This window comes from Ciconia boyciana, chromosome 3 (assembly GCF_034638445.1).
Source record: "Ciconia boyciana chromosome 3, ASM3463844v1, whole genome shotgun sequence".
Taxonomy (NCBI): domain Eukaryota; kingdom Metazoa; phylum Chordata; class Aves; order Ciconiiformes; family Ciconiidae; genus Ciconia; species Ciconia boyciana.
Window position 1 is genome coordinate 117,850,633 of NC_132936.1, and position 9,226 is coordinate 117,859,858.

The window sequence follows — 9,226 nt, forward strand, 5'->3', positions numbered from 1 at the left end:
GCTGTGTGGATTAGTGGCTGGCCCACTAATCACGATGCATTTATCTGGCTTTTGAAATGAGCTCAACCAGCCTCTTCATGCCAGCTCATTGTACATGCTGTTCTGTATGTATGTTCCCCAGACATCATGTCCCCATAGGATAATGGCTTTGGTTTTCTTAGAGTGAACCAGTATGTGCAGTTTGGCTCTGGGTGCATCTGTCTCAGTGGCTAGGTCAAACACATGCCATCTTAGATACAGGTACAGGTAGACAGGATTTTAATAGGAAAAAAAAAACCAAACCTAAACCCCAAATGTTTATTCCATCACTGTGCATTTTTTGGGGAAAAAAAAAAAATCAGGCTTTACCTCTGCTCGTAATAATTCATGTTCCCCACTCTTCCCCTTTGGCTTGCTTTGCCTGACATGGCTTTTGTGTGGAAAGGACTAAATACAGCTCAGTCGACATTTGGTAGTCAACTTTTTCAATAGTGAATTCTTCCCTGGGGGCACTTCATCTATTTTCCACAAACAGGCTTCATTAGCTGTCTCAATACTGTGAAAAAGCAAGTTTTGGGTGTTTTGTTGTTTTGTTTTCTTTTTTAAATCCAAATATATCTCTTCCTGTGTTCTAGCAACCAGGAGAACACTGTTAGAAAAAATTGTTTTGGACCTTTTCAGCAAGTATTAAAATCTAAACAAATTTAGCCCTGCCTTCTGATAACTTCTTCCTCTCTAATGGGTTGGTTTGTTATCCTGGTCACTTTGCCATTGTAGGCCTCAAGAAAAAAAAAAATCTTCCATTCAGAGTAGGCTGCTAATTTTGCCTCTTACCTTCACTGCATTACAACATTAAGATCAGCTTTAAGTAACATCCTCCAGATAAATAGCTTACCTTTCTGTAACCTGTTGGTGCAGCCTATTGTCACAGCTAACAACTGCATAAAACAAGATTGCAGTGCTTATCACCCAGACAGCTGGAGAACAGCTTCTTGTCTGCCTTGTGCCATGCTGAGTTCTGCTCTGGTGCTGCTGAAACAAGGAGGAGAAGTTCAGGGAGGAGAGGAAGTGTGGGGCTTTGCTTCTCAATTTTTTTTTCCCCTTTGAAAGCAATTCCTTAACATTAAAGATTAGGGAAACAATTTATATTCTGGGTGATAAGTAAAGCATATTAAGAGTTTTAGCAGAGATTTGGGATGATGCTAAGGGGCATCTTCCAACCACAGAACTTGTGTTCCTTCCCATACTTTTTTTTTTTAAAAAAAATCTCTGTTCCCAAAAGCCTAGGAATGGTAATTAAATTGTAGCTGCAGGAATAATGACAGATATGGGCCCCTTGCCTACACCTTTTCATCACCGCACCCATCTCCCATCTGTTTTTTGTTTGCCCTAGAGCTTAAGTGGTTTCAAGATCCTCCTCTTGCATGCATGTTCTCACCATGTGCCCATTTTAAATCTCTCCAGGTATTTTAATGAATTAATTAATTGCCAGTTGCTGACCTCAACACAAGTACATCCTGTAAGTCCTGACTTGCATCAGGCACTTTTCTTAGCACAGCCCCTTCTGGGGGCTAGTCCAAATCTAAACCTTTGTGTTGTCCAATAACTTTCCGTTCTAAACCACTCTGTGTAACCCTGATTTTGGCTTTCCCTGCCAAAGCAGGAAAGGCAAGGGTGGCATTAAGGACATGAAAGGCAGTATTTCGGGAAGCACCCAACCACATAATCTCCTTGGAATATTTTAGGGTTTTCCCACTGTAGTGGGTATCAACACTACTTCAAACTACCATGGGGCAAGTCCAGCAAGAGCAGGTGGGATTTATATTAGCACCTGTAATACTGGCAGATTGTCCCCTCTAAGAAAGTCTTGTAAAGAGGGTGCTAGTGCTTCCCATAGTGTTACTAGGTAATAACCCGGAACACGAGCCTTTAAAACGTAGTCAGTGCTGGAATCCACGTAGTACCACGTGAGAACAAAATGCTGTAATGATAATTGCTCATTATCTAATTATACAAGAACTTACAGCCCTGGAGGGTGAACAACTAATTAAATGGTTATCTGCTTTTAAAATGGCAACAAAGAAATGAGGACTATTCATGCTTTTGGTTCTTGTTCCAGTACTGTCAGCAAAGTCACGTGTTCCTCAAAAGGTGAATGAGGCAGTCCAGGACGGACAGAGGTCTCCCCATCCTGATGCTCTGAATGCCATAGGGGGTTATTGAGGCAGGGAACTTGCTTTTAGGAGAGTAGGCTGCTTACTCAAAATCAACCTAACTTTTGAGCTGCAACTCAAAATTAAGGAGTATTAAGGGAAGGCAGCCAATGCTGGCCTTCAGAGCAGTATGGGTCACCTTTTACATTCAAGGATTGGCTTGTGCAGAATTTTAAAGAGAATACATCTGGAGCACTTGGTCCCTTGGTGTGGATGCAATGTGCTGGGGGGACAGGCCATGGTTCTACTGCATGTTGGGGCATGCTGTTACCACCTAGGAAAAGAGCTGCCTGTCAAAAAAAAAGCAGCAGCATTTCTCTGTGTGATTAAAGACCCTGCAGCTTTTGCACCAGCAGTAGTAGACTTCTGTAAAACTCTTACCCTGAGTGCTGAATCCACCAACGATTAGCACCCTAGGCTCTAATTTAACTTTCCAAAAAGTACCAGACAGCTTCTACCCCATCTCAAGGCACATGCTTTCTTTTAGAGCCCTCATTCCTGCCTCTCGGCATTTGTATGCTATTGCCCCACTTGCAAAAATACCAAGCACCTCACTGCTTAAACCAGGGCCCCCAAATACAAGGGACGTGCCAGCCTTTTCAGAGCAGAGCAAACACCCCTGACCTGCTGTTCTTCACTGTTGTGGGATGAAGGCAGGCAGCAAGCGTGGCTCAGCAGGTATCAGCAGGACAACACACTTCTCCTTGTGCCACAGCAGTGCTCCAGCAAGCAACCGGTGCTGAGCTTCTGTGGGATTTGGAAACAAAGCGTTCCTCTGCTTGTCCTGCCTATGAAACCCTATCCTGTAGGCATTCTCAAAACGTAGCCTGTAGGCTATAAAACACAACTGCGCAGTTGTGGTGCTCCCTGGTAGCTCACAGCTCACACCTGGGACATGGCAGACAGTGGTTTAGAGCTGTTGGCTTTGGAGGGGGCTGCAAAGCCCAGATAGCTACCCCACCAGAATAGTCCCCTCAAACATAACCATGAAACATGGAAAGCAGAATTTGTGCCCTTTCCAGACCCAGGGACTAATGATTTTAATCAGAAAGGCATAATTGTGACTGGGAATGAAATTTCAGCTAGCACAGCGACACCCAGGCGGTTTCTGGGGAGCAGCTGATGCGCTCTTGTCCACATTCTTGCAGTAACAGGGGTGTGTACATTTTTAGGTTGCTGTTGATTACAGAGCTGTTAGCTGGATGTCTTTTATATTCAAACTGGCTTTTTCCCCACTTTCCCCAAATACATGGTGCAAGTTTCTGCTGTTAAAGGGGGGTACTAACTTGGGAGGTAGGTTGGTCCCTTATAAATCAGAACGCTTGCTATTTTTGGAGGTTTTCTTAAGGAGTGGAGTGGGTCAGAAGGAAGTGACTTTTTTTTTAATTCCCCATCCCCCCTGACATTGTAACACAGTTGTTGCTTTCAAGAATATGCATGGTCTGTTTTCTTCAGACTATTGGCTCGTCTGGTAAAATAATTAGCTGTTAGGCAGACAGAGGGAAAGGATCACATCTGCACAAGACAGGAAGACTGGGACAGTAGAAAGGGGAAAAAGAAAAATCCCTGCTTGAATCACAGCTGCCCACCATGCATAGTAACAGAGCTTGCCAAGAATATTCAAATTGATTTAGGGAGAAAAGCTGAGGAAAGCGTTTAACCCCAGCCTTCTTGGATCCGTGACAGTATCTCTATGGGCTGCTCTGCTCCCACTTCAGGCTGAAAGAAGGGTTTTCAAGCTGCGTGTTTCAGCAACCATCCTTCCTCCATCCCCCTTCCCCTTTTGCAACAGGAACACAAAACACAGACTAATTGCCAGGCACGAGGCTGTGAGCAGCTTTCCATACTGAGAAAATAACCAAAGGTGGGAACATTTATTTCATATTGATGGGATTAAATTGTAATTGGATCATGTGATTAAAACCAAGAGCCAGGCAAATTATTTGTGACTAATTTCGGGCAATGGGAACCTTTTTGCTGCCTGCCATACACTCTGAATTAGGCCCCTTCTCAACAGAAGTGTTCGGCACGTGCATCGTCTGCAAACAACCTTTTCAAGTGTGCGAGTCCAAAATTACTTGCTCAAGAGTTTCCGAGCACATACATCCATTGCAGATTGTTCTCAAGCAGTTGTGAGGGTTTTGCATCAAAAAATACAAGTAGCAATTAGTTCGGACAAGCGAGTCATACAATAAATCCCTTTCCCAACTTAAATAAATCTAAACCTGTAAGAGTATGCTCATTTAATGATTAAAAATAGGGTGTTGGGAGTATTTGTTCTCACAACCTGTTTTCTCTGGGACTGTCTTTTCCTGCAAGAGTCCCAGGCTCAGTCCCAGCAATTTCTTTGGGGTAAATCCACAAAAAGATGTAGAAATGCACAGAACTATATCCAAATAAAATAAAAGTGCTATAATGCAGGTGTTTCTATACTTGATTTCAGGTGCTGGTGCTTAGGTTGCAATCTGGAGCCCTAAATGCCACCTAAGCTGTGGGTGGGCCTTCCTTGCCAGCTGGAGCAGCCAACTCCAGCATTCAGCCCCTCCAAACCTCTGCTCAGCTGCAACCTCCCTTACAACAGGAGGCCTTTGGCGCATAAGCTTTTTTCCAGTTAAAACACAAGTTCCCTGGGTACCTAAATGTCTGCTGTGAGGCAAATGCAGATCTGCTGAGACCCTGACAGCACTGAGCAGCTATGCGCTGTGTCCATGCCTAAACCACAACAGGCCTTACCAGCAAAGCGTTCTCCATCAAGCTTGCCTGCGGAGCCAGGCTGGAAGATGTGTGCGCAAGATGTTTTTGGATCAGGTCTCACACAAAAACAGCTGTGGGAGGAAATGGGCCCAGTAGTCAGACCACATTCACCATTAATATTCATTTATGCGCAAATACTAAACACAATCATAGATGACTTCTAAAGGAATGGGCCTAAATACCTCCAGGAAGAGACAGTTCTGTGCTCTGGACAAATGATTTAGAGGCCACTGAAAGGAAACCCAAACCCTCTTCCTCTATTTCATGAGAAGGGCCTCTCTTGCAGAGTTCCTGCCCATGCATCCTGATGATGAGGAGACATCTTATAACACAGGATTAAGCACCTGAATGGCTTTGAGGGGCCGCAGCAGTGTCCTCAGCCTCTCCTATTTGCCAGGTTTTGGCAGCTCCTTGCACACAGCTGACCAGCTCCTGGGGATCCTCTGCACACCCTCCCACATGCACCAGCATGAAACGGTGTACCTGACAGCCCCGAGCACTGGCAGCTCCCCCAGGCTGCAGGAAAGCCACATCCTTGCATAGATTCAGGTCTCCAACTGCTCCATAGCTCCTGTGGGAGAGAGATGATCCTCCTCTCCTGCAGCACAGGAGCACCAAGCAGGTATTGGATATAAATGTACATTGCAGAAGGCTCAGATACAGGAGTAAAGCAGGCTGTATCTGTAGTTAAGTGGATATGTTTGAGGGAGCATGCTTGTAGTTTAGTTACAAAAGGAGGAAAGAGGTGTAAAACAGAATGACATATTTTTGATTTTGAATGTGGTTAATCGGAAGCCCCAAAATCACATCCCTGAAGTAGGCAGGATTAAGCGCAGCAACATCCCAAAGAATGACAGAGATCGAGTGCCCCAAACTTAGAGCAGCAAGTCGTCATCAGCTCATGGCAAGACAGAAATGGAATACGGAAAATGCAACCCGAGAAAAGAAAACCAAACAGAATGGGAGAGAGACAAAGAGAGGGAAAGAGGGACAACAGAGAGGACCAGGGTAGGTGGAAGGAAAGGAAGGAAGGCAATGAGATGCATACCACTGGCTTACTAACCATACTTACACAGTCAAGACCACTGTCACAGACACATTTGCTGGCCTTGGCTGGTGACCATGCAATCAAGCATAGCCCAACGATGCCCTTCAGAGGACGTGGTCTGTCCCCCCTCATTTTGTGTGAGGTGACAACAGTCAGTGTGCAAATGTGTGGCACTTTTCCCAATGTTTAGAGTAGAGCAGGTGCTCACCCCTGGCCAGACTCTTTCTGAAGTCAATGAAATAAGTCCTGGATGGGATAAGAGAGGTGTTGAACAGTGCTCTAGGGGTCCAAGGAAAATTTTCACTTGTTCTAGCATTGCATTCTTATCTAAAGTACTTGATGCATCAAGGATTACACCCTGCTGGAACCAGCTATTTCACAGGGAGCACAGCAAAGATGGAAGTTTGGGTTTTCCTCAAGGATACAGCTCCACTTTGAGAGGCAAAGCCTAGAAAAGTGCATGAGAGGGAGGAGACATAGAAACCTTTCTCTCCAAGGTTTGCTCAAGTTCCCCGCTCATGCGGAGAAGTTATTAAAAGGGTAGGGAGTGTAAATCCACTAACACCAGGAACCCATTTTCTTTCAAACCAAATTCCTCTGTGAATCACTGTGAAGGAGCAAACACACAAGACCAAATCCAAAAACCATGTCGCTGCCTCCTTAGGAACCTCATATAGATGGTTAAGCATCACCTTACACTGATGGTTCATCTGACTTCCAATATATGCATGCACAAAACGACGCCTGCCAACTTCAAGGGAGATACTCATATGCACAACAGGCAGGATGAAGCCTTAAAACCACTAGTAGTTACACTTTTACTGCCAGAAGCAACAGTTTAATCTAAGTATTGGCTCCTGACAGAGGCTGTATTCTGAGGGACTCCAACATCTTTGCTCCATCTGAATAATTGCAAATGCCTGTCTTTAATATATTTTCAAGAATTGTTGGGTTTGGGGTTTTTTTTTAAGTACAAAAGAAAATGTTTCTATGTATACATTCATGGCAACAGAGCTACACAGAGACATAAACTAATGGAAGGTCCATATGTCGAGAGACTATCATATGTAATGAGAACTGCTGCATTTTTGTAAAATGTAATGGGACAGATACGCAGCAGCTGTGGGTTACTCAAGAAGCAGCTAATTTAGCAAGCTGAATTCAAGGATATTTCCCAGATCTCCCAAACAATGAATAGCAGTGTTGTTTAAGATTACCATTATGCCTTACATCCTCCTTTGACTGGAAGCAGGGGGAGGAAGCCTCTATCTGTGCTTCTGGGGCAGAAGTACATGATTAGTGCCTAGCTATCATAGGAAGTCCCAGGGGAGCAAGGGGGTCTGGACTTGAAGGAAGGAAGGAAATTGTGTAGGATAAACAAAAAAGAGCCTCAGGAAAGTGGTCGAGATGGGCAAGACTTGGTGAAAAATAGAAAAGAGAAAGAAAATGGAAATGCTGAAGGGATCTATTTGAGTTCTAGCTCAATATTAAACTTCAAAACAAAGATGCCCTCTTCTAAAACAGCAGTAGAAATTTAGCAGGTTCATATTTCTATACATTTAGGTTTGTTCTAAGGCAAGGTATTACTCATTTAAAATGTAAAAATAGCAGAATTTTTAAGGCTTAATTACCCTTAGATTTTACTTTTCCAGGGATTTTAGTCCCCCTCCCCCCTAAAAAAAAAAGGAAGATACAGACAACCTGGATGCAGCAGATGCAATCACAGCTCTATTTCACTATTCACTACTAGATTCACTGAGAACATGGGGCTGGTGTGATCTGTTCTCCCAAGGTGGCCAGTTTGCCAGCAGCCTAGGTACCCCGCAACCACCCCAGAGAGCCACAAACTCATTGCAGCTGTGGCTGCCCTGGCCCACAGCACAGCCCACTAGCTCCAGCTGCCCTGAATTCCCACTGCAGCTGGAGCCAAGTGCCTCCTATTGGAAAGGTAGATGCACCAGGGGACACACATCAGGATCTGCTAATTCATATGTTAAACCAGATTATACCTCCTGCTTCAAAAAAAAAAAAAAAAAAAAGAGGAAAAATTAAAAATGGGGCTAGTTCAAAGTCTGGCTCCCTACAAAATCTCCAAACTCTATTTTTTGTGGGGAAGGTCTCTGCGGTGACAGTGCCAGTGCTGCCAAGAGCAAACTGCTGCAGTTTGCAGCCACCTTTCTGCAGCTGGGAGGCAGAGGGGGAGGATAGGGACCAGCTAATCTTGAGTTCAAATTTGTTGCAGGTTTTACACATATAAACAAAAGCAGCCAGGCCCTCAGCAAATTAAGAGATTACCTGAGTGTACAGAGTTTGCAAAGAATTTTCAGATATAGTAACTTGGTAGTAGTAACTGAAAAGGAGATTGTTGCATTAAGACAGCTTGCATTTATCTGGTTCCCGGATCATGATGTTAGAATTTCCTCTTGCTGTACCGTTGAGATAACTGAAGGCTCTATCTCCCTGTAAAAGAAAAACACTTGATTTCCACACAAACGGAATTAGTTTACACAAGAGAAGTACCAGGAAAATCCACCTCTCCTGGCCAAGCTCTTCTCTCTGCTCTGCTGATGGAAATCAGGAGTAAATGCCTGAAGCTCTGAGACTTGCTGTGCACTCCTGGGGGTAGAGCAGAGCAGAGGCTCCTGCTTTGCTGACAGAGTCATTCCCACAAGCCTGGCTTTAGAAATTCATTATAGCAACAGGCTCGAGCCAAACCTTTTGCTTAGTTACACAGAGACGGGATCGCTCCTTCTGTTGAAATCAATGTTAAAAACCACTGAGTGGCTTATGTAATGTAGCATCAGGCCTCCAAAGTGTTTTATGGCAGAGCACATCTGGAGTCAGCAAAAGGCTATCTTGGGCCAAGAACTTTGCTCTTTGCCATATATGATCTACACATGCAAGTCTGGGGTGTAATTCTGCTCCTTGAGTCACAGCAGAAGCAAGATAACAGAGCTAAAGGAAATAATAATGGAACTACCTGAAATAATTACACTTTAAAATAGACATTTTTGCTTCTAACATTTTTTTGAGCTGACCCGTTACGTTTAATGATAAACAAATACCACTCTGGTCTCATATCAGAGCAAGGTTCCCAGAGCAATTCATGCCTTTGCACAAGGACAAAAGCACAGCCCCTCGGCAAGAGGAGCCTGAATTTATTCAGGAGCCCATAGGAAACAGCTGTTGCTTTCAACCCAGCCTCTCCTTTATCTCCTTTATTGTTTATTCA